General features: G+C 40.0%; 1 protein-coding gene and 1 long non-coding RNA gene across 3 annotated transcripts in view; one reads left to right on the plus strand and one right to left on the minus strand.

The window, feature by feature from the left end:
• LOC146689473 (ankyrin repeat- and BTB/POZ domain-containing protein 3-A) overlaps nucleotides 1-24,250 on the minus strand; it is a 288,208-nt gene that overhangs the window by 67,324 nt on the left and 196,634 nt on the right. The gene's annotated exons all lie outside the window — the stretch shown is intronic.
• LOC146689475 (uncharacterized) lies at nucleotides 20,475-22,716 on the plus strand. Its single transcript, XR_014915982.1, has 3 exons — nucleotides 20,475-21,719; nucleotides 22,047-22,349; nucleotides 22,432-22,716. It is a non-coding gene; the product is annotated as an uncharacterized LOC146689475 (long non-coding RNA).

Below are 24,250 nucleotides of genomic sequence, written 5' to 3' on the forward strand. Positions count from 1 at the left end.
TGGCAGGTCAGTGGGCACTCCTAAAGGTAAGCCAAACTGTCAAGGCACATCTATTTTCTAGCTGCTCAAAACAGCCTCCGCCACCTAACATGTTGTCAGTTCTTTCGCATGAAAGCACTTTTTACAGCTCATTTGTGCCATCTTCACCTTATCAGACACTTTTACACAGTCGAACACACGGTCCTGCTGCCTCTGATTCAGATCCAGCGTCTCCTTAAATAGATCAAGTTTTTCTCAGAAGGTATTTGCTTTCCAAGTGCCTCTTTAGCTTGCGTGGCACCATGTTCTCTCAACAGGTAACACAAGCAGAGGGCTGTTGACATCTCCTGATGAGTGTAAGCTATAATCCCAGTAGCTATTAGCAATCAGGCACCCTGAAAACCATAAATTTCACACCCGACCCTCAACTATCGCGGTCTGGTACCAAACGACTCATGGACCTGTACCGGTCCATGGCCCGGGGGTTGGGGACCGCTGATTAAGATCACAGACAGCAGCCACAATTATCACAAATTACTATAAGTCCCCAGAGAACAATAATCTCATTCAAAAAGGGCTTTGCAGAATCATCAATATGGAGTAGCAGTCATTTTAAATTTTGTGTTTGTCCTCCACTAACTGCTAAAGGAAATATCTGGAGGGGGGTTTAGCTTCTGAAAGATATGATACAATCACCAGCTAGTAGCTAACTTTGTCTTTGTGCTGTCCGATGGTGAGCGGGTATTGTTCTACAGAACTTTGACAGCAGTAACCAAAACAGCAACGCTATGAGCCATGAATTCTGAATGTGTATCACAACAAATAGAAAAGACAAAAAAAAAGATAAGCAAACAAGTGTGTAATTGAAGCAGACAAACTGACATGAGCTAACTTCTTATTAAATGTGACCCAAGTTTATAACAGTGAGATGACTGTTGTGCTCCCTAATGGAAGTCTGAGATGGAAGATTCCTTCACCGTCCTCTGACACACTGTCATGGCCTATCGCTCCCCGGGGGCCAAACCGAGAACATTTAATCATCGCTTGGTAATACGACCGGCTCAGAGCTCTCCCTGTGGGGCACATTAGCAATTCCATGGCACCTATTAATCACTGTTGATTACAGGACATGCCGTCATTAACAGAGAACTAGCAGATACTTTTACCAGCAGAGCTCAAGTGGAAATTTATCACCAGCAGACACATTTAATATGAGTTACGTGAAGAAAGGTCATAGCAGTCCGTATTTGAATAGACAGGGGATCGGTGGACACATGGAGTGCATATATTAATGTTCTCAGCTTGCCGGTTTAATAAAACAAAGTCACAGGTTTTTAGTAGCTTGGCTAGGATGTGATCAGAAGCTGGGTAGCCATCTGGAGGAAAGAAAAAAAATACCTGCTGAGCCTATGGACCTGTGAACCCATGATGAGCCAAATAGGAGTGAAACAAAAGGATAAAGACATATCCAAATGTGTTATTTCTGCAAGCTCCACAGAGGGGAATAGAGTGTGGTTAGTCACAAGGGGAGCACTGATCCATCTTCTAATCTATCTTTTTATAAACTGAACTCATTGTGAAATGAGACTGTTTATGTTGATGAATAAATTGCAACATGGAGAAGCAGCGGGGCACTAACTGGAAAGCTGGGACAGAGGGAATAAAAAAAAAGAGAGAAAAACAAATGAAGTGCCTCGCTGCGAATGCTACACAATGATTCATTCATTTTGAAGCACCAGGCATCAGTACAGCACTTGATATATTACAGATTTTGTGCTTCCTTGAATTGATGCAAAAAAAAAAAATATATACTGACCAAAGCAGTGAGCATAAAAATGGTACATATTATAAAGCAGCTTTTGTAGAAGTACAAAATGTGCTGGCACACAAAAAGCTACATATCAGCATCCAACTAATGGCTATTAAATGAGAATGATTTGGAGCTATGGAGCTAAAACTGAATCAAACAGCTAGGTGATTACAAAAGCACATCTTATGATGAACATACAGTGTCAGCACCAAACTCTGCCACAAGCTGTATATGAAAAGTATAAATTTGGCCACTATAGAAAGTATGAACAGTGACCGTATGTACTATGACGTCTTGTTTTGAAACCTTGGGATGAACATTTCTGCTATCCATGCGTCACGGTGAAGAAAAGTAAGGTTGTGCATTATCACAGCTTCCTCTGTTGCTGGTATCCTTTCGATGTGGATGAGCACAATTCGACTCTAAGCCCCACCCAATTGACTGTGCTCTTTACCCTATCACCTACTGAGAGCCCAGTTCACCTTTCAAGTCATTGAACTGGTTCTTTCTGGCATGTTTGTGGTGTTGATTCCTTTTAGAGCTTTTTAATGTGATTTCCGATATGACATCTTGCTGTGCGGTACAGGCCATCTAATAAGTTCATATTGCTAACAAACCTCACTAATGTGGTCACTTTTGATGCCACTAAATTAAAACGAGAGCTGAAAATGCTAAAATTGAGGCAATGGATGATAATACAATTGCCATCTTGTAAATACAGTCTATCCACCAGAACATAACAATAGCAATGCAACAAAAAGAAACCTTAAATAAATGCGGAAAAAATTGTGAGCTCATTCTTATTTCCCAGTATGCACAGTGAAAATGGAGGGTGTTACATTTTAAAGGATTTGCCACACAGTAGAGTTTAAGCCCACGTCTTTTACCCATAGGATACAAACTTGTGTTCCTCTGCATCACATCAGCAAGTCCACAGAACCACAAGCAGCAGCCTGTCTGCCCAAAGCAGTACATTACATATCATCCAACCCACAGTTTGTGGTTCAGACATGACTGTAAAATCATCCCCCCTCAAAGCAAAAAATCAATTCATGTAATTTCGGATGTTTCTCCAGTGTTTAGGAGTCTTACATACACTGCAAATTCACTGACAGACTACACAAAACGTACCTAATGTGCAGTTTCTATTCAGTCACTGCACCAAAACGACTTTATATCTGGAGGCAAACACTTTAAAAGAACACTTGAAGGCAGCAGCAGCATGACACCATCTGTTTTACTGCAGGATCCGGTGAGGATGGGGTTGGAAGGACGGATATAGTGAAATATTTAGTTGTGAATTACAATGATTACCCGTTTTTAACAATAGTAAAGTTTGATTTCTAGTGTTTTTGTCAAATGTCCATTTTTGAAGCCCTGGAGGACATTTTGACTAAAAATGAAGAGTGTCTTATGATGCAAGATGCTGCAAAATATTATGAAATCTCTGTTTAGGAAGGTCAAGTGCTTGCCGCTGCACTGTTTCTGTATCTAATAGCACTGGTGCACAGAGACCAACATGATTACTTCTTTCTGTCCATTAAGGCATGAACAGAAGCCCCAGTCTGCTGCAGGCAACTGTCCACTTCTGGACTGATGAGTGAGATCCAAAGCAAAGAAACGCCAACACAAAATCCCCATACGCACACACTAAAAAAGACTACAGCTCCCAGTTATCCCAAGAATAAATCTGTTCATTAACAACTATAAGAAAATCAGGGAAAGTGGTACAAGACAATGACTTATGTCACTCTGAAGGGATCTCTGAAACCAGCTTAATTCTGCCTCATCATCTTATCTTAGTTCTCCCAGATACTTCCAGTCTGTGGAAATGGAGCAGTACATTACACATAGCATCTCTCACTCCCTATTGTCATCATCTTTCCAACTCACAGGAGGGGACTTCTAAATGGATGCCACTTTATTTTTTCTAATGGCTCTTTTAGGGACTTTAATGGCTCTTCTGTGAAGATCTGCAAAAGCACTACTGCAGACTGCGGCACTGTGTAATAAATAACTTTCTTATGTCTTTATTATGCACTGTGTCGAATGAGCTTAAATAGTTCTGCACCATTCATATTTCAGCTGAGGGCTTATTTTTGTTCCTTTTTTTTTTTTTTTTAAAGTGCTTGACAATTACAGTACAGCTGGAAAAGACTTGTGCAGCTGTTCACCAAAGCACAGCAGCAAATCAAATCAAAAGTACATTTGTGTTTATGTGCACTGCAGCAACAGTTAATGTGATGAAGAGAAAATTGTGTGGGCAATGTAAATAAGCACTGGTAACAAAGAGAAATACATACTGTATATTTAACAAGACAACGGTAATACTGCGAGGCTGCACTTAATCACAGTGATGCTGGGGGAAATGACAAGGTGAAACGGCAAAAGGTTGTGTTGGAGGGAACGTGAGGAGAAGCCCACAGTAATCATTAACGTTTATTCTTTGGCTATGATGGCTATTTTTAAGCGATTTCATGTTAGAATACTGACAGAAACCCACAGTCGTGCAAATGCTACCAGCATTAACTTTCGTATAAATTACTTAATAGATTATAAAGGTTCTAAAGAATGCAACAAACTGAAAGTAAAGTTTATGGGTAAGGCCTTAGTAGAGACCTGCTGCTATTGAGGTTCAAACAAGATAAGAAAAGTTACATTTCAAAATGAAAACATATTCCTATCTGTTTTCCTTTTCTAAAACCACTGTCAAGAAAAGCCAAGAAGCAGGGGTGTCAAACTCATTTGAAATGGTGGGCCTCCTCCCTCGGACAGATTCAACCTCACCACCATGAAGAACGCTTCGGGAAATACAGGGAGTGCAGAATTATTAGGCAAATGAGTATTTTGTCCACATCATCCTCTTCATGCATGTTGTCTTACTCCAAGCTGTACAGGCTCGAAAGCCTACTACCAATTAAGCATATTAGGTGATGTGCATCTCTGTAATGAGAAGGGGTGTGGTCTAATGACATCAACACCCTATACCAGGTGTGCATAATTATTAGGCAACGTCCTTTCCTTTGGCAAAATGGGTCAAAAGAAGGACTTGACAGGCTCAGAAAAGTCAAAAATAGTGAGATATCTTGCAGAGGGATGCAGCAGTCTCAAAATTGCAAAGCTTCTGAAGCGTGATCATCGAACAATCAAGCGTTTCATTCAAAATAGTCAACAGGGTCGCAAGAAGCGTGTGGAAAAACCAAGGCGCAAAATAACTGCCCATGAACTGAGAGAAGTCAAGCGTGCAGCTGCCAAGATGCCACTTGCCACCAGTTTGGCCATATTTCAGAGCTGCAACATCACTGGAGTGCCCAAAAGCACAAGGTGTGCAATACTCAGAGACATGGCCAAGGTAAGAAAGGCTGAAAGACGACCACCACTGAACAAGACACACAAGCTGAAACGTCAAGACTGGGCCAAGAAATATCTCAAGACTGGTTTTTCTAAGGTTTTATGGACTGATGAAATGAGAGTGAGTCTTGATGGGCCAGATGGATGGGCCCGTGGCTGGATTGGTAAAGGGCAGAGAGCTCCAGTCCGACTCAGACGCCAGCAAGGTGGAGGTGGAGTACTGGTTTGGGCTGGTATCATCAAAGATGAGCTTGTGGGGCCTTTTCGGGTTGAGGATGGAGTCAAGCTCAACTCCCAGTCCTACTGCCAGTTTCTGGAAGACACCTTCTTCAAGCAGTAGTACAGGAAGAAGTCTGCATCCTTCAAGAAAAACATGATTTTCATGCAGGACAATGCTCCATCACACGCGTCCAAGTACTCCACAGCGTGGCTGGCAAGAAAGGGTATAAAAGAAGAAAAACTAATGACATGGCCACCTTGTTCACCTGATCTGAACCCCATTGAGAACCTGTGGTCCATCATCAAATGTGAGATTTACAAGGAGGGAAAACAGTACACCTCTCTGAACAGTGTCTGGGAGGCTGTGGTTGCTGCTGCACGCAATGTTGATGGTGAACAGATCAAAACACTGACAGAATCCATGGATGGCAGGCTTTTGAGTGTCCTTGCAAAGAAAGGTGGCTATATTGGTCGCTGATTTGTTTTGGTTTTGTTTTTGAATGTCAGAAATGTATATTTGTGAATGTGGAGATGTTAAATTGGTTTCACTGGTAAAAATAAATAATTGAAATGGGTAAATATTTGTTTTTTGTTAAGTTGCCTAATAATTATGCACAGTAATAGTCACCTGCACACACAGATATCCCCCTAAAATAGCTCAAACTACAAACTACTTCCAAAAACATTCAGCTTTGATATTAATGAGTGTTTTGGGTTCATTGAGAACATGGTTGTTGTTCAATAATAAAATTATTCCTCAAAAATACAACTTGCCTAATAATTCTGCACTCCCTGTATATGTCCTGCTGTTCTCTATAAAGCTGTATAATATCTTTTCTGTCTGTGACAGGTGAACACACCTATCAGGCATAAGATCCCAAACATGTTTTATATTGTACCTTCATGCAGCTGTTTACTTAGAATTATAGTGATATTCATGATGTTAGTCTTACTTTTGCTGTTTATAGCAACTTGTCTTTGCTGTACACAACAATTTCCCTAGTGGGATCAATAAAGTATGTATGTAAATATGCTATCTATCTATCTATCTATCTATCTATCTATCTATCTATCTATCTATCTATCTATCTATCTATTAGCTTATTGCACAGACTGTCCTGTAATTATAAAACTGAACACAACTGAATTTTTTTTGTTAATTGACAGAATTACAAAAAGTTAATTGTCTGTTTTTGTGCTTGCTTTTGTTTTAGAAATTTATGTAGCAAACAATGAAAAACAGGTACTTTCTGTCATTTAATGGTTTATCTATTACTTATTTACTTTGGTGTAGTATGAATGGCCATAGAGCAGGTCTTTATCAGTTGAAAAGTTATGAAAATACACTTAAAAGTCTAAAATTTATGCCTTCCTTCACATTTTTCAGAGCTTTGCTGTGGAACAATACTAGCTTCCAGCCTTATGTTTGACACTCCACTCTAAATGCATATTACAGATAGACACAGGCTCCATGCCTCAAAGGTGAAGCCAATGAGCCATTCTTTCTGACATCCAAATTGTGTAAATCAGAAGTTTATGCAACATTTCTTCTACGGTAAAATAAAAGCTGGTAATAATAACCTGTGCCATATAGCTTATAAGCAGAAATAATCATCTAATGTTACTGACTGAGCTAATATATATTTGCCTAGATAAGACTTAGTAGCACATCACCCCTACACTTAGGTGGATTAGTTCAATATAGTGCCAATTCACAGCAACAATCGCCTCAAGCTGTTTTACATTGCTATGTAATGCCTCTACAATAATCTCTAAGGGTGCTCTAATAGGATAATAGGTTACTGGGAGGTCTTTAAGATACACCACAGCCTGACCATTCAGGAGTTTAAACTCTGTGTTTTTATTTTCTGGAAGGAGTCAGTCAAGCAAATCTAATTTGGGAGAAATATGGTATATTTTAAAGTCTTCATCAGAACTCTCACTGCTGTGTTTGAGATCAGCTTTCCAAACAGCCCAATAATAATGAATTACAGTAATCCAGACTAGACTCAACAAACGCACAAACGGGTATTTTTCAGCATCATTCTGAGACAGGATATTTTTTATTTTAATAATAAAAGGAACAGATGAAAGATGTCAGCCCACGCACACTGAATATCTGGATATTTCCCGCTGCCAAGGCTCCCCGCAGAGTTACGAGAAGTACCTGTAAGTGCGTGATGCTTGTTTTGCTTATTGGATGAGAATTAGCACACCCAATGAAGTTTAAATGAAGTGATATAAAGACCAGTGAGCAGCTCAATAAAAATCCTTCCTGCAGTATATTAAGCATAAGTCATTACTTCACTGGCAGTCTATGAAACTGGAGAATAAAATTTGACTAAAAGAAAAAATCAATCCAAAATACCAACAACTATTAAAACCTTTTGCCAAGTGTCCTTTCATCAAAGTGTTACTGCACACAGCTGCTGCTGTTTGTCTCTAAGCAGCTTTCCTTTCTTCTTTTTCTGGAAACAGAGAGGTGAGAAACTAAAGGCAGCCTGTTCAATTCACCGCCTTATTACCCCAAAACTTCTATTAGCACTCTGGCAACCTCCAAAACACTCAATTAGTGGGTCTGTATTATCTCTCAGCAGCACAGCTCAGGCAGAGAGTGCTGTGTAATGTCTATCTTCTTGCAGGAGGGCTTCAGTATAAAGTGGATATAACTTCAGCTTGTCTCTCAGCCACTGAAGTAAGTAGTAGACAAAGAGCTGAGAGAGGCAATGTATCCTCAACTCTCACATGTCAGGCTGATGGGTAATAACTATTAATGAAGAACATCTGCCGGTGGGTGTTGCACATCTCTGGAGAGGTGTTGCACACTCGGATGCTTACACATGCTGGTGGAGTTGTGGGCATACTTACGTTTCATTTGAAATGCAATACTTCTAATAGACTTTAATTGGAGCGAACACTTGGCCTGTGCAGCTGCATAGGATTGGATGTCCACATTGTCAAGAGGCTGCTGACCTTACACAGCCGCAGGAAACAAAGCAATCCCAGCTTAATCTCCAGTACCGGCATGCTTGTGCTTATTAAATTCAAGAGTACTCAGTCGGCATTTGTCTCTTTGTGGAACAAATGTCTGAAAAATACAAATTGGTCTTGTTGTTTAATCTATTCCGTCATTTCCTTTGGGTCTGTAAAGGAGAAAACAATTTGTTTGGGTGTGACAGATCATTCTTCAAGCCTATTTCTCTTTTTTTCTTCTTATTTAAATTCAATGCTGCCAGTTAAGTCGCAAAATGATGCTTCCTTCTTTGTGAAGTAAACTGCTCAGATGCTTATCTACTGTCCACCCTTGTTCTTCATTTTTGCTTTGGAGATCTGCATACCTACTCCTGTTTAGGTACAGTACAAAATACAAAATATGTCAAATGTAAGATTATTTCACATTGTTTCTTATATATGATACATAGTGTTGGGGAGTAACGGAATACATGTACCGCCGTTATGTATTTAAAATACAAAATATGAGTAACTGTATTCCGTTACAGTTACTGTTTAAAAAGGTGGTATTCAGAATACAGTTACTTTGTTGAAATAAATGGATTACACTGCGGTACTTTCCTGTTTCATTTTGTCGCGGGTCAGGACGGTTTCGGTTTTGTTTGACAGCTACGTTCTGTTGTTCCAGGCGGCAGCGTTACGGTTGCCATGGTTACAGGGCGACGCTCTCTCTCTCTCTGCGACTGTGTGTTTCCTGGGTGAGAGAGCGCCTTTTCGTTGTTGTTGTTGTTAGGGTTGCCAACTCCCTGAAAAATAAATAAGGGACACCTCGTGGCCAGGGCCGGGCGACCCAGTTGTCTTCACCATTCCCAGTGTGGTGAATTTTCTAGCTCTTTTTTTGTGTGTGAAATTATTTTTTTAACCATTTGACTTGAAGTTGATTTAAGTAGATGCATATTCTATTCTTTGTGATATGAACACATGTGAAACAAATGATCATTTAGCCATTTATTTTTAGCTCAAAATGACAACATTAACACATAAAACAGGTCTCTTTCTTAAACAGAAGCCTGTCATGCTTAACTTTTGAGAATATAAGTAAATCTTTCTTTAAAAGCACTCTGTCCTGCTTAACTTAAAATAATAGAAAACAATAGAAAGAAAAATATTCTTGTAACAGTGCACATTTAGTGCATTTAGTACAATTGGCTTCAGTTGAGGTATTATTTCAGCTTTTCTAATGCTAATCAGCTGCTCCTGTTTGTAAACCCGCTTGTTCCCATGATTACGCATCATAACTCATCATCATTATTCATCTATGTATTACTTTTATGTATTAGTCATCTATTTGTTGTAATCATCTATCCTTGCAGTTGTTTATTACACAAAATAAGTTATATTATCACACTTCTGGCTACATAGCGCTGATATTCACTGCACATGCCCATATTAACGTTTTCCAGCCAGGTGTTTTCCTTTTTCCATTCTTCCCTTTCTCTGAGGGGAACAAACATTGCTGCTCTAATGCTGGGCTCACACTGTGCGATTTTTGGCCCATTTTGAGCCGATTTTTGAGTGATCGGACCGATTTTGGCCTTCATCGTGCGTCGTGTAGTATACGTGGGGTAACGAGAAGTGATTAACACCTCACGACCAGCTCCCGATCATCAATCGCTCGTGAGGGTGTCACCACAGGCGCTCACACTGCTCACGCGCAAACGTAAACGTTGGTGAAAAAGATGGAGCAGCACGGCTGTGCAGCGTGTGATCTGGACACAAGCGATGGAGGCACAACTTGTAGAACTTTGGAAAGCTCATCCGAGCCTTTTCGATGTGGCATCACAAAATTATCACGACCACAACAACCGTGAAAATAGTTGGATCTACATCGCTGCTCAATCACAGCTGCCTGATCAATGTTTTTCATTAGCAATTTAGCAAAGTTGATGGTAGTGGTGTGTCTGTGTGAGTGAAAGACAGAGAGAGCGAGCGACAGATTTTCTGTTATAACCTTCATGTTATGGAGGCACAGTGTGAGCACTCAGGTCGCATCAGAGCATCGGGCGGTATAGTGTGAGAGTACATCGTGACATACGAACTTCTAACCCCTGCGAGTCAATCGTGCAGTTTGAGCAGGAGCTGAATAACGTGACTGAAAAAAATCGCACAGTGTTTGCCCAGCTTTTCTTAGATCTAAAGAAGGCGTTTGATACTGTTAATCATGAAATTCTATTAAAAAAACTGGAAAAGTACGGGTTTAGGGGAGTGGTTTTGGAATGGTTAAAAAGCTATGTAGGGAATAGGCAACAATATGTACAAATAAATGAATATAAATCTAATTTGATGGATATAGCTTGTGGAGTACCTCAAGGTTCAGTACTGGGTCCAAAAATGTTTATTATGTACTTAAATGCTATCTGCAGAGTATCGGAGATTTTAAAGTTTGTAATATTTGCAGATGACACAAATATACTGTGTGCAGGTGGGGAATTGCCACAGGTTTTGGAAATGATCACACAGGAATTAACGATATTAAAGAAGTGGTTTGATATAAATAAATTATCATTGAATCTCGATAAAACCAAATTTATGTTGTTTGGAAACCAAAAGAAAAACATCGAAGTAGAAATATGTGTTGACAATGTATATTTAGAAAGAGTAAATGAAATAAAATTTCTTGGGGTGATCATTGACCACAAGCTCTGTTGGAAGCCACACATTACTTATGTTCGGGGGAAATTGGCACGGGGCATTGCCGTCCTGGGAAAAGCAAAGCATATGTTGGATCAGAAAGCACTGCACATTTTATACTGTGCTTTACTACTGCCATATATGAGCTACTGTGTAGAGGTCTGGGGAAACACATACAAAAGTAACACACAAACAATAACTATAATACAGAAAAGGGCCATTAGATTAATAAATAATGTAGGGTACAGGGACCATACAAATGCACTCTTTGTCAAAATGCAAGCTATTAAATTCCAAGACTTGGTGAAGCTTAAAACAGCGCAAATAATGTATAAAGTCAGAAATAAATTGCTTCCCAAAGAAATCTGTAAATTGTTCATAGAAAGAGAAGGTGGGTATAACTTAAGAGGGAAATGGAATTTAAAAATACAAAGTGCTAGAACAACTTTAAGAACTATGTCAATCTCAATTGCAGGAGTTAAATTATGGAACAGTCTAACAGAAGAAATAAAAGACAGTCAAAACATAAAACAGTTTAAAGTAAAATATAAAAACCTAATTTTAAATAAGTATAAGAATGAAGAAAACGGGGTTAACCCAGGACGGTAATGTTGCTGGTAATGGTGTTGCGGTTCTTTTTTGGTTGTTTTTTTGTTTTGTTTTGGTTTGTTGTTTTTCCATAACTTGTGTATCTGCAAATATACACATTCTGTATTTTTCATATGAAAGAAACTATACTGTGGTGGGGCTTGCTAATTTCTTGTTTTTGATTTATGTATGTTATGTTTTGTTTTACTTCATATGTTTATATGTTTCATATGTTGTTTGTTTAATTTAAGACAAAAAAAAAATTAAATGAATGAGAGGTAAAACTTGAGGGGGTAGGGACAAATAAGTAAATACTTCAGCCTACTCCTTTTCAAACAAATAATGGAATGATATTTTGTAATGATTGTGAAGGCACATGTTTGAAATGTTTGAAATAAAAATGAACTGAACTGAACTGAACTGAACTTTAGGTGTACTGTCATCCGAGACTTGCACCGCAGAGTCGGCGTTTGTTTCCCTGTTGGCCATGCTTCTTGTTGTGGTCATCTGTTGTCTTCCGGTATTTTCTCCGCAAGCGACCTTTCCTCGACCAATGAGATGAGCAGTAATCTGAATTGTCATACTCGAATTGTCATAAGTGTGCTGTCAGCTCATTGGTCACAAAGCAGGAGAGGGGCTGGGAATTATGTTTTCAAACAAAGTGTTAATTCCATTAAAAGTTATAGACTACTTTTGATTCTCACTGTATTACGGGACAAAGTGCGTCCCTTATTAGCTCAATACGGGACGTGTACTTTTGTTTCGAAATACGGGACGATTCCGTATTTTAAGGGACGGTTGGCAACCCTAGTTGTTGTTGTGCTAAGCTAACAGGCAGAATGCTACAAGTATAGCTCTAAAGAATGTAGCATCATGGGCAGTATAGTCCGTGTTGCAGGGAGAATGCACTGCCATACACGTAATGGGTCTGTGAGCGCGAGGAGGGAGAAAAAGGGGAGTGGAAAGGTACGAGTTGTCATCGAGGAAAAACGGGAGCTGGAAGCATGTAAATATAATAATAACCACTGCAGCCAAGAAGAGTGCCTGACGAGCCCAGTTGTAAGTAAGCTATTAAGACTCGACTGTACACCGTGTTCGTGTTTTCCTCCGAAACAATAAGTTCCGTTGGAGCAGTCTTTCAACGCCTCTCTCTGTCTCTCGCAAGAAAAGTTGACCCAGACAACAAAGTAAAGCTATTTTTCGGCTACCAGCCAACAGGGACCCCGCCGTATTAGTCAGAGGTCCCTTTACTACAGTTCGGAGTCGCGGACCTTCAGTAATAGTAATAAATCACACAGCAATAGTACATTCACGTTGTTGTAAAAAGCATGATAATATATTAAGTAATCCGTATTCAGAATACGTTACTGTCATTGAGTAACGTAACGGAATACGTTACAGAATACATTTTGGGGCATGTAATCTGTATTCTGTAATGGAATACATTTTAAAAGTAACCTTCCCAACACTGATGATACATGGTATTTAAGTATTTTCATGGATGTTACTTACAGTACACTTTACTTTGTTTTCTTGATATGAAATCCATCCAGCTCTGTACACTCTATGCACAATTAACAAGACACTATAAGAGACTGAAACATTTTAAAGGAATATTTAATTCCTATTATAGAAACCGTAACTTCTGCATGCTGCACTTTCAAATATAATCTATAAGAGACTTGAAAACAACAAATGTGAAGGCTAATGGGGGGCGATCGTGGCTCAGGGGGTTGGGAATCGCATCTGTAACCGGAAGGTCGCCGGTTCGATCCCCGGGCTCTCTGTCCTGGTCGTTGTGTCCCTGAGCAAGACACTTTACCCTACTTGCCTACTGGTGCTGGCCAGAGGGGCCGATGGCGCGATATGGCAGCCTCGCTTCTGTCAGTCTGCCCCAGGGCAGCTGTGGCTACAACTGTAGCTTGCCTCCACCAGTGTATGAATGTGAGAGTGAATGAATAGTGGTATTGTAAAGCGCTTTGGGTGCCTTGAAAAGCGCTATATAAATCCAATCCATTATTATTATTATTATTAATTTATTGATTATCATAATAAAAAAGAGCAAACCCTACTATAATTCTGTAAGTGGTTTGTACTCTTAAAATGCCGCTACTCAAGTGTTTATTGTTGCTTAGTTACAAAGTTAGTGTTTGTTCTTCTATGGAGTGGAACAACCTTTGCTTGCTGCAGCCCAAAGAGTGTAGCAGGAGTCGAGCCATCGGACGAGGAACCTGCTGGACATTATTGTGTCACAGAGAGGTAAAAAAATGTATGTAAGGGAACACTTGAGATACATGCTTACTATAACACAAAGTAGGGACGCCAACACATTTAGAAGGCACAAACTATTGTGAATCTATTTCAGCTGCTTCGGTGCAAATGAGAGTGAAAACAGGTGCAGAGACAACAACGAGACAGTTACAAACCACTGTTGTGTCTTTATCGCTCCTTATTGCTCCATATGTGCTATCACAAGAAGGTTGGTTGTGTCTCCCAGCACAATTTCAAGGAGAGTGTTGAGCAGATACCAGGACACTGGACAGGAGTGTAGAAAGTCATTAACCCTCCAGCAGGTCCAGTGCCTGAGGTGGAACAGCTTGTGTATATGTTTCTGGACGCCACAAGGATGAGGATGGCATGAGGGCCCGACATCCTTTAGTAAGACCCGCACATTTGCACTCATGCACACCTCTACTGCCTTTTATTGCGACAATCACAAAATATCTCTGTAGTATACACTGAGGATTGGGACAAGAGTCCTGTGCCTCTGTTTTGATCCTTTAAAAATCTTTCATGTGGTTGCTAACTTTGGCTAAACACAAGTCGATTTCAGGCCCAAACAGGTGAGCAGCATAAAGAGCAAAACGTCTTCACAGGTTGCAGAAGACAACAAAGCACCAGTCCAACTGGGCATCAAATACTGCTGTTTTGCCCTTTGGTGTCTTTGGTGCAGATTTATAGTGATCTTACTCTGAGCTTGTCACATCTGGAAGCTTGTAAAGAACGACCCTGGTGTCAAATTTAAGTGCAACACATTCTTTCACAAATGTTTGTAGAAGCAGTCTGCTATGTTTAGGTGGTTGATTTTATACACCTGTGACCATTTAAGTGATTGGAATACCTGAATTCAATGATTTGAATGCATGAGTGAATACTTTTGAGCAATGTAGTGTGTAAGAGGCCAGTGCTTTCAGACATGTCTGCCTCTGAAGTGAATATGTTGGAAACGCATGTTCATCGGGTGGGAGGAGCTTAAAACATTTAAACCTAATTTTTCTTTCCCACCTTGAATTGACTAAATGCATATTTTACTCTAGCAAAAAATCCAGACAGAGAAAGATCTCTTTGTTAGACTAATTTAGCCATATCCTTTAAAAAATAAATAGTGGATTTATTCCACAAGCTGCTCTTTCATCTCTGTTTAATCTTTGCAGCAATGAGGTGTGATGAGCGGGCAGAATCCTGTGGCAGGCACCGAGGGACATTAAACCATTATACAGTAATGAATCCAGCCTCATGTAATTATTGCAGGATGCAGCAACAGCCTACAAGATTTTCCAGCATGTGTCTTCAGTCTGAATGAAGACGTGCGCAGCTGTGTGAGTGCGTGTGTGTTTGGTGGGATTGTTTGTGTCAGCATGCGCTCGCTGCCTTCCTAAAGGTGCTGGGAGACAGATAAGGAAAATGGCCGCGCCCTGTGCCGGCGACTGAATGAGCCAGCCTCATCGTTAAAGCCCAGTGAACATTTTCTTTTATTCTTTAAATCATGGTGACTCTTAAGAGGGACAGACACGAGTATGTGGGTAGCACTGCAGACCTCAGAGAAAGAGAAAGTGAAGCGAAGGACAAAAATGATTCCCAGCACGCCTAAAGCCCATTAGAGAGAAAGACATTGAAAAGGACAAGAGGGTAACATTATCATCGGTAGGTAAGCTCCTCCACTAGATCAAAGGTCCTTTTAGAGCTTAAAACAGATATACGACCTCATCTCACACTACATCAAGCTGTTTACCCAACGGATGTTGTTTTTTTATGAGTCTTTTATCAAGTTAAGGGAAGTCTGACTGACGCATTTGTCTATTTTCCCCCTTTACTTTCACCATTGTTGGGAAATGGGTCAGACTGCACGAGATTAGGGACGATGATGTATGGTGAAGTAGAAAAAGGTATTTTAAGTCTGATATGATAAAAAATGAGAATGGCGAGATGGACTCAAGATGAAATGTAACACCTCCTGCGGGTGAACCTTTCCCATTATCCCATAGTGAGTGTGGGATAATGGAGCAGAAAGGATTGGAAGAACGTCTGAGAAGCAGCTTTAAATAGCGGCCCTGTTAATGAAATCTTCCTGAAACATAAAGGAAAGCTATACGTCACTTGCCGCCTGTTTATATGGATAGAAATGTGAAGGATAGGTTTTAATTTTTTGGGTTTTTTTGTAAAAAAGCAAATTCTTATACCAAAATCACTCAGGTATTCAGAAAGCACAGTAATCACTTCCTGGAAAAAAGAGAAATAACATCCCATCACTGTGCAATTTTCTGTAACTCTTGCAGCGTTGCAGGAGGAGAGGGATTCCTCTATTTGAGAAAGCCACTCAGCCCTGAAAAATAAGCACTTTTTCTCTTAGCCTATGCACAGCAGAATACATCATGACTCAATTTTCAAGCTGGGTGCTGACAGCCAAGGAAAATACATAGCGACTGATGCCTCAAATGTTTAAAGCTTACACCACCTATGATAAATGTCAACACATGAAAAACAAACCACTAATAGGGACTATTAGGAATTCAGCTGTCAGACGAAAAGAGACGGCAGATAAGAGGAAAGAATGCATCGCAAATTGTGTATTTTTTTTAAGGTAGCGTATAATCTTGCATTTAATACTGCATGTATTGGCCACTAAATGAGATGTAATTATACACACGCAGGAACACAGCTCAGAAATTTGACACTTTTTTTGATTTATTTAATACCAATAAATTATTTAGTCCATAACAGCAAATGGGATTTTGCTGCTTACTGCAAAAAAACTCCTTGAGCAGCTGCTTTATGAGGATTATAGCAAGGAGGATTTACCTGAGATATCAGGCCAAAAAGGACAGATGTCTAATAGCAGGTTCACATTCAGTGCTAACTTCAGTTTCCTTTAACAGATTTATATAAATTATATAAAAGTGCCAAAATTTGTGAGCTTTCCTCCCGGAGCCATTAATTGGCCATTATTTTCATCTTGTGAAAAATATTTTACTATAGAATTTCAACCACCGAATAAATTACTCTTATGTCTTTAATGCTTTTCACTGTAAATTAAATCTGTAACTTAAAAACGTCTGCAGAGCTCCTGCAGGCACATGTTACATGTTGCTCCACTGGTTTGGTGACTAATGCTGCTATTTAGCTCTATACAGGTCAAGGGACTAGCTTTTCAACCCTTTGACAGCACTCGTTCAGAAATCACCCAGTGCCAGCTTATTCAGTTTAGTTAGATAAACGGAAGAGAATGGAAGGATGGATGGATGAACTATTCCATGCATAGGAGCCTATCCCAGACATTAAGTAAGAGGTACACCCTGCATAGGCTAACCATTTACCATCGCACCAGCAGCCACCTTAGAATCACCAGTTAACCTGGCAAGCAGTTGTTTGGACAGGTTCCAATATAGAACTTGGTGAGCTTCTTTCTCTCTCTTTTTGGCTTACTGGCTCACTCATGTAACTAATCTAAATACACAATCAAGTTATTTAGTCTATAATACAGCAGTAATAAACAGTGTCTAACCTTCTGTGAGAACTTATACATTCGTTTTACATACAAGTATTGTGTCCTATTCTCTCCATGTAAATCTGGTAATATATATAGTGCTTTTTTGCTCTTACCTAGCACTCAAATCATTTTTATACAACAAGCTCCATTCATAGACACATACACACAAACTGCACATGCAAACGTTTGATCGGGACTGCATTTACTATTTTTATTGAGATAATATTAGTAAAAAAAAAACAGGATAAGGTGAGCCAGCTGGCTCTGCTCTGCTTGATCACAGAGAGTATTCAAAGATCTAAAGAGGATGAATTAGCTGAAATTATCCACTTGACACTATGTTTTACTGTTAGATTTTTTTTAGCATTTTATTAATGTTAATAATAATAATAATTGGATTTATATAGCGCTTTTCAAGGCACCCAAAGCGCTTTACAATGCCACTATTCATTCACTCTCACATTCACACACTGGTGGAGGCAGCTACAGTTGTAGCCACAGCTGCCCTGGGGCAGACTGACAGAAGCGAGGCTGCCATATCGCGCCATCGGCCCCTCTGGCCAACACCAGTAGGCAGTAGGGTAACATGTCTTGCCCAAGGACACAACGACCAGGACAGAGAGCCCGGGGATCGAGCCGGCGACCTTCCGGTTAAGATGCGCTTCCCAACCCCCTGAGCCACGATCGCCCGCTATCGTTAGCCAGTATCCATCTTAAATCCAACAAAATAAAATTCCCTTCATCAACCAAATGACCCTTTTAGATGCCAGTTAATTTTCTTCTACGAAGTAAACTAATGATCACCCTTTAGACATCAAACTTTAGCAAGCTAGCCAAGCAAGCTAGCTGAGGTTAGCCAGGTGGCTGTAACCTGGCTTTACTCTGGAATCTGTTAACTGTAAGGTAAGCTGTTATTTAACTACTACTTACTATTTAACAGTCAGATCAATCAGGAGTTTGGATCAATAAGGTGACATTATTCGAGAAAGCTGCGACCTTAAGTTATGAGCACATGGCGTCTTGGCTACCGTGCTGCCCAGTTCGAGTTTCTGCTCATAATAATCATATGTTATCACTGGAATAAAAACCTGCACTGCTCATAAATTCTTTCTGTCTTCTGCACGCACGTCTCGGAAAGGTGCAAGCTTTAAAATAACTTTATATTCAGTCTTTATATTCAGTCTTCAGCCTGAGTGCTTCATTTCATAAGAAAACTGGATCTTAACCAGAGGCAGCGAGACAGTTTGTTTGATTAGTTGAAAGTGTCCCATAACATGATGGATGCAAAGTATATTTTAGTGGAGTGGAAACACACAAATCGACTGTCATGATCGCCTTTGTCTGACGGTATAATCAAAAAAGAATTAATGACATGTCGGAAGACAGAGGCTATTTTGTACAGCATATGGAAACAGGTGTGTGTTGAATTTTTGGCGAGCTCTTTCTGTGCGCCTTGGCACAAGTTTAAAAACCACTGGACTGAGTGAAAAATAAATCCAAAGCAGGTTGAAAGCACATAAGAAAGGGAAGGTCTCTTCTTTTTAGTTGCATTGCAATCAATTTACACCTGGGCAATAAAAAATGTATATTGTTACAGCTTTAATGAAGTTACACTGCTTCGTGGTTATAATTTTGCACCAACTGTAGGACACGTTAAGCTTGGATTCAGTGGAGCTCCAGGGGAGCAAAGCAGGAAGGATGATATTTTTGAGATAAAATTAAACCTGCATCTTCTCCTGTGACTCCCCCACTCCATGTAAGGTAATTTTCCTCCAACACTGAACTAAAGAATTGAAAACGACTTCATAGTGTAAAACCTGCCAAGCACGAATAGCATCAGAAACTAGGTTTGGTTACCTGAAAGGATTATAACTTTAGGTCAATCATGCCTTGACTTTTTGCCACCCTCTGCACTGAAGGGAAACACAGCTTCAGGAATAGAAGCCCCATTGTTAGAGGCCTGCACTGTATTACATTACAGCATTTATTTGTGTAGTGGGTGCTCTCTGACCCACAGGGCAGCTGCTGTGCTGACAGATGAACGGTCTTGCGACTTCACACCTGGTCACAACATGTCAGTTTAGCACCTATGGATCGTATATGCCTCACACAACGTTTCACACGAAGGGAAAATGAAAGAAAATTCTTCTCAGTGTAATTAGAGATGAGGAAAAGTGCAAACGCCCGAGGCGTCCACGGCACATTTCTGCCAGTGGTGATCTCCTCCACTTGCTCAGACAAAGACATGAAATATGAGTGTATAAGATGAGCTGGGAGATAATGGTGACCTATGAAATAAAAGACTTATTTTCACCTCAGGAGAATGGTATTATGGGTATGGTGATGAATGTTGTTCTTTAACAGCCTCTTCTATTATCCATTAATTACCGAACAAGTCGGGTGTGAAATTGCCCTGAGAGCCAGCTCTGTGTGGTTGCTTTACTTTTAAGCAATCTTGTTTATTGTTCAGAAATTGTGCTAATACGTTAAAATTGATTTCAATTTAAACCATTTAGATGTGCTGGTACTAAGCAGATTTTAAATGCTTTCTCTGGGGAAATGGAGGGACCACAAAACACCTGCTTCCTGTCAGCGATTTGTTCCAGAGCTTTTCTGCGATGCTAGATGTGTAGAATATTCGCATAATTACCAAATTATTTCACACAACAAACATTAGCTGAATTACAGTAAATCAACAAGACGCAGTCTGAGGCATCACCTGTCAGCGTCTACTCTGCATTATGGATTAAAGTTTAACATACATTTATGAAACCTGCTGCAAACATATGCATTTCTATATCCTTTGGGATGACCTGAGTTATTGTGCTTTTGTGTGGTGCATTATGTGTTAATTTCCCTGTGGTCATGATTTGGAGTTTTATATGTGGTGGCAGTAATGATAGACTCTCCTGCGTCACCACACAAATTCCTAATGTGGGTTTCTGGTTTCAAAAGTCATGACCATTTTCGAACACTGTGAGAACACTGTGTCACCATAGAGTAGTGGACCCCACACATTGCTAATGCAACAAATTTTTAGCTGTTAGAGTTGAGTTTTAAGTTCTTAGATCCTCTCTGGGGAACACTGGCGTAGAGATGTTGTGTTTGACCCTTGTCTGGTTTTGATAGTGTTAGGTTTCGTATTGTTGATTGTCATTTATGCTTAGAAATATCTACTTATATATGCTTAGAGTTTTATAATTAGTTTTAGATTGGTAGAGGTTTGATCCTTAATAGTCTGCAAACTTTGTGTGCACACCTACATCCTGGGAGCATGGGAGAGGTCGTACCTTCTCTTATTGTTTTATGGTAGGATAAACGTATCTATATCTGTTTTAGTCTAAGTGCCTTTTGTTTAGATGAACTGCTGGACTTCCAGACCAGCAGGTTTAGGGAAGTCTTTATGGGGTCACACTCTGACCCCACACACACGCACACACACAAACACACAGTATTCTTTGTTCACATGTATACCTATGTAAGATGTTATATGTTAATGACCCTATGCATATTCATGGAACCACAATAAAAGGAGTGCTATGGGGAACCTGGCTGAGAGTCTGACGGAGGTCAAGTGGTGGAACGACACTTGGCTCCAGGCAGGTCTCCCTCATGCATGAGTAACACGAAGAACTTTGCCCACTTGGTGTTCAATGCTTTTGCTGTGTTTTTAAATTGTCTCGTTCCAGCGGTGGGCCTGTGCTAGACAGACCCAACAGATAGTCTCAGAAAAAGAGTTGGAATTTGGCAAAGACCTTGGTTTTGGTAAGAATAAACCTTTTACAATGGTAAATGCATGTTAGAGTTCTTGGTTACCATGGTGCGAAGTTCCCTGCAATAGACAAGTATCCTTTTCAGGGTGTACCGCGCCTTTCGGCATATGACAGTTGGTATAGAATCAAGCCCCCTTGCCAGGTTGGTTGCAAAGCGGCTTGCAGATGTACAGCAAATGTAGCTTTAAGGCATTAACCACTTGGATGTACAGAATGTTATCAGCAGAAAAGCTGGACTGATCTTGACTTCATGCCCTGGCTCAAAGTGCCAAACCTCAATTTAAAAAACAGTAAAAATCTACTGGCACTACTGGTCCACCGGGACCATTTACTTTAGACCATGAAAAAGATTTAATAAGATTGCATTCAGCAATTATCTTAATTAAGTCTGGTCCAAACACTAAACAGAGCATCATTATCATCCAAAGGGCTTCACTGATAGCAATGAAAAATATTATTTTTTTGACTCTGTTGTGTTTTTTAAAGCGTAAATTGCACATTAATTTAACTTAATAAATACAACAGTATTGGTGAGCTGCTGAAGAATTTGCATGTAAATGATGTCTGGTATCCCCATGCTGGTCCAGAGGTAATTGCAGCCTAACGCACACTCTAAATGTCTTCTCAAAACACTGAAATCACTGCAGTGCATTCACACATCAATAACAGGCCCTGCTATGGTGTTGTTAAATGGTCATATCGAGTTCAGTTATTGCTAAATAATTCACTACTGAACATTTTAACAGCACAGTCTGTTGGCTGTCATTGAATTTTATTTTGAAAGCATATTTTCTATCTGGAAACCGTCTTTTTGTACTTTGTGCGAGCTAAGCAGAGGACACATTTCCACATAAAACAGACAACCTCACTACATCTGTCTGAGAGATGTAATAACCCCAGGTATTTATTTATTTAGTGCTCCAGGTGGAAAACTGCCATCCTCTATCTCTTCTTTGCTGCTCTGGCCCTTGCTTCACCCACTCCAGTGGCAGATTGATGTTTCAGAAACCGCAGCAGCTGTCATGGTCGGACGGTCCTTCCCGGAGCGACCTGTCTGTGTGTGTATGTGTGTGCTTCTCTCTCTCTCCTCCTCCACCCAGTGGCTGACACACCTGCACCTAATTTGCCATCCAGCTGTCACTGATCATCCTCGTTGTGGACTGAGGTACTTAACTATGTGTCTGGATGGCAGTCGACGCTGGATTGTACTGGAGGCTCGGTAGTAAAGAGTGTTTTCTTACTTTTAACATAGCCTTAGCCGGCTACCCTTCTCACCTGTAGCTGTCGTCACTTGTTTATAGGAGGAAGTGATACGGAGCAGAAGGTTGGAGAGAAGGAGTCCGCTGGATTAAGCCCTCGGAGGAGAAACACACTCAGATAATCACTTGGGAGACTCACCTGCACACCACTGGGAATTTGGAGATGATCACCGTTGGATTTTTGTACTTCGCTTTGTGACTGTTTTGAGCACTGTAAATAAACGCACTGTTTGCTTCGCATCCAGAGCTCCGCGACTGAGTCTGTATTTCCCCCATTACCCGTGACAGCAGCTGATCTGAATTGCTCCAGCTTGTTGTAGCAGTCCAAGAGAATCATCTGAAAATCATCCATGTCAGCTCTAAATTAACCGATATATTTTTTTCAGTTATATGTTGACAGTTGACTCTTGTTGTAATTTTGCTTCTATTACTCAGCTGCAGTTGATAATAGGCTGATGGTTAAAAAAAACACATCTGATTAAAAATTAACATCTGAGACTATCGGTCCCTCCTTTTTTCTCTCCATGTTTGACTCAAGTACATAATTAAAAACTGGTCACAAGGATTGATTTTTAATAACTTCTTTTTAGTTTTAACAAACTAACCTGTAATTTTCCCAATGTAAAGTCTTCATTATATTCTTTTATAAATCAATATACTATATATTGATTTTTTTAAACAGATGTTGAATTTTATCATTTCACACTTTTTTAATGCCGTTCCCACAGTCACACTCTGGTGATGCATCCGGCAATTTAGGGTTCAATTCCGTGCCCATGAACAGGATCCAGGAAGCAAATTACCAACTGTTTGATTAGCAGATGTCCTGCTCTGCCTCTTGTGCCACAACCACCTGAGACTTTAGGCTAAGGTACGCTAAACATGATTTCTGTTAATCCTCACCATCCTAGAGGATCCTATTGATGTGTATAGTTTTCCTTCTTTTACTTGCATTTCAGTTGGGAGTTTGATGACATCAGAGCCAGTGAGCTGTTGCTCTGAGGCCATAATTTACTCTGTAATTTACAGTTTGAGTTCTTCAAATCTCACTCTCTCTCAAGTGATGGAGACACAGAGACTTATTGTACTTCATAATTCTCCCAAGTGCCTCATCCAGGGAGCCCAAGGCACACCATTCTGACTCTATAGCTGTGATGCTGTTACAGAATGAATGTAGAGGTGTTTTTTTTTTTGTTGAAATTTTAAAAGTAGCCTTGGGAGGTTAAAGCTGCAGAAGGCAGAAAATGCACGAGCTGAGAGTGTCTCTTCTAAGCCCCTTCTACCAGATGAGAATAATGGTTTCACACAGGAACTGAATACCACTCTCCCAGGTGAAAGTCCGCCACTCCACCTTACTTCCAAAGTACTTTTTTGCTCTTTGTTCTACTTTATAACATCACACACCTGACCTCATCTTAAAAGACCTGTGATTGGCCAACGTCTCCCATCACTAGATAGATTTTCTAAAGCTGAGAAGAAATGCAGGAGATGAAGTTCCCTCTCATACACCATGAATTACTATATGACGTGCACGTTATTATCCCATGGAACCAAAAACAATTCACCAACCTCAACTTTAACGGCTAATAAAGATTTTTGAGTCGTCACTTGTAAATGTAAACTGGTTTTAAATGTCACAACACAAAAACTGTGATTTAAAGATGATTAAGAAATCTTGCAAACGAGGAAAAATTTATCTAGTTTCACTAAAATCTGACTGATACTGAAAATTGAAATTCTATTAAATCTGACCAATAGTAATGATACGTGTGAATTAACCGTCAGTTCTTTGGCCATATGAGGTAAAAATTAATAGTTTGATATACTTCCTCTTGTTTTTACTGGATCCTGGTAAGATGTG

The sequence above is a fragment of the Copadichromis virginalis genome, linkage group LG17 (assembly GCF_057382275.1).
Source record: "Copadichromis virginalis isolate Kocher_CV1m ecotype Utaka linkage group LG17, C_Virginalis_male_GT1.1, whole genome shotgun sequence".
NCBI classification, from domain to species: domain Eukaryota; kingdom Metazoa; phylum Chordata; class Actinopteri; order Cichliformes; family Cichlidae; genus Copadichromis; species Copadichromis virginalis.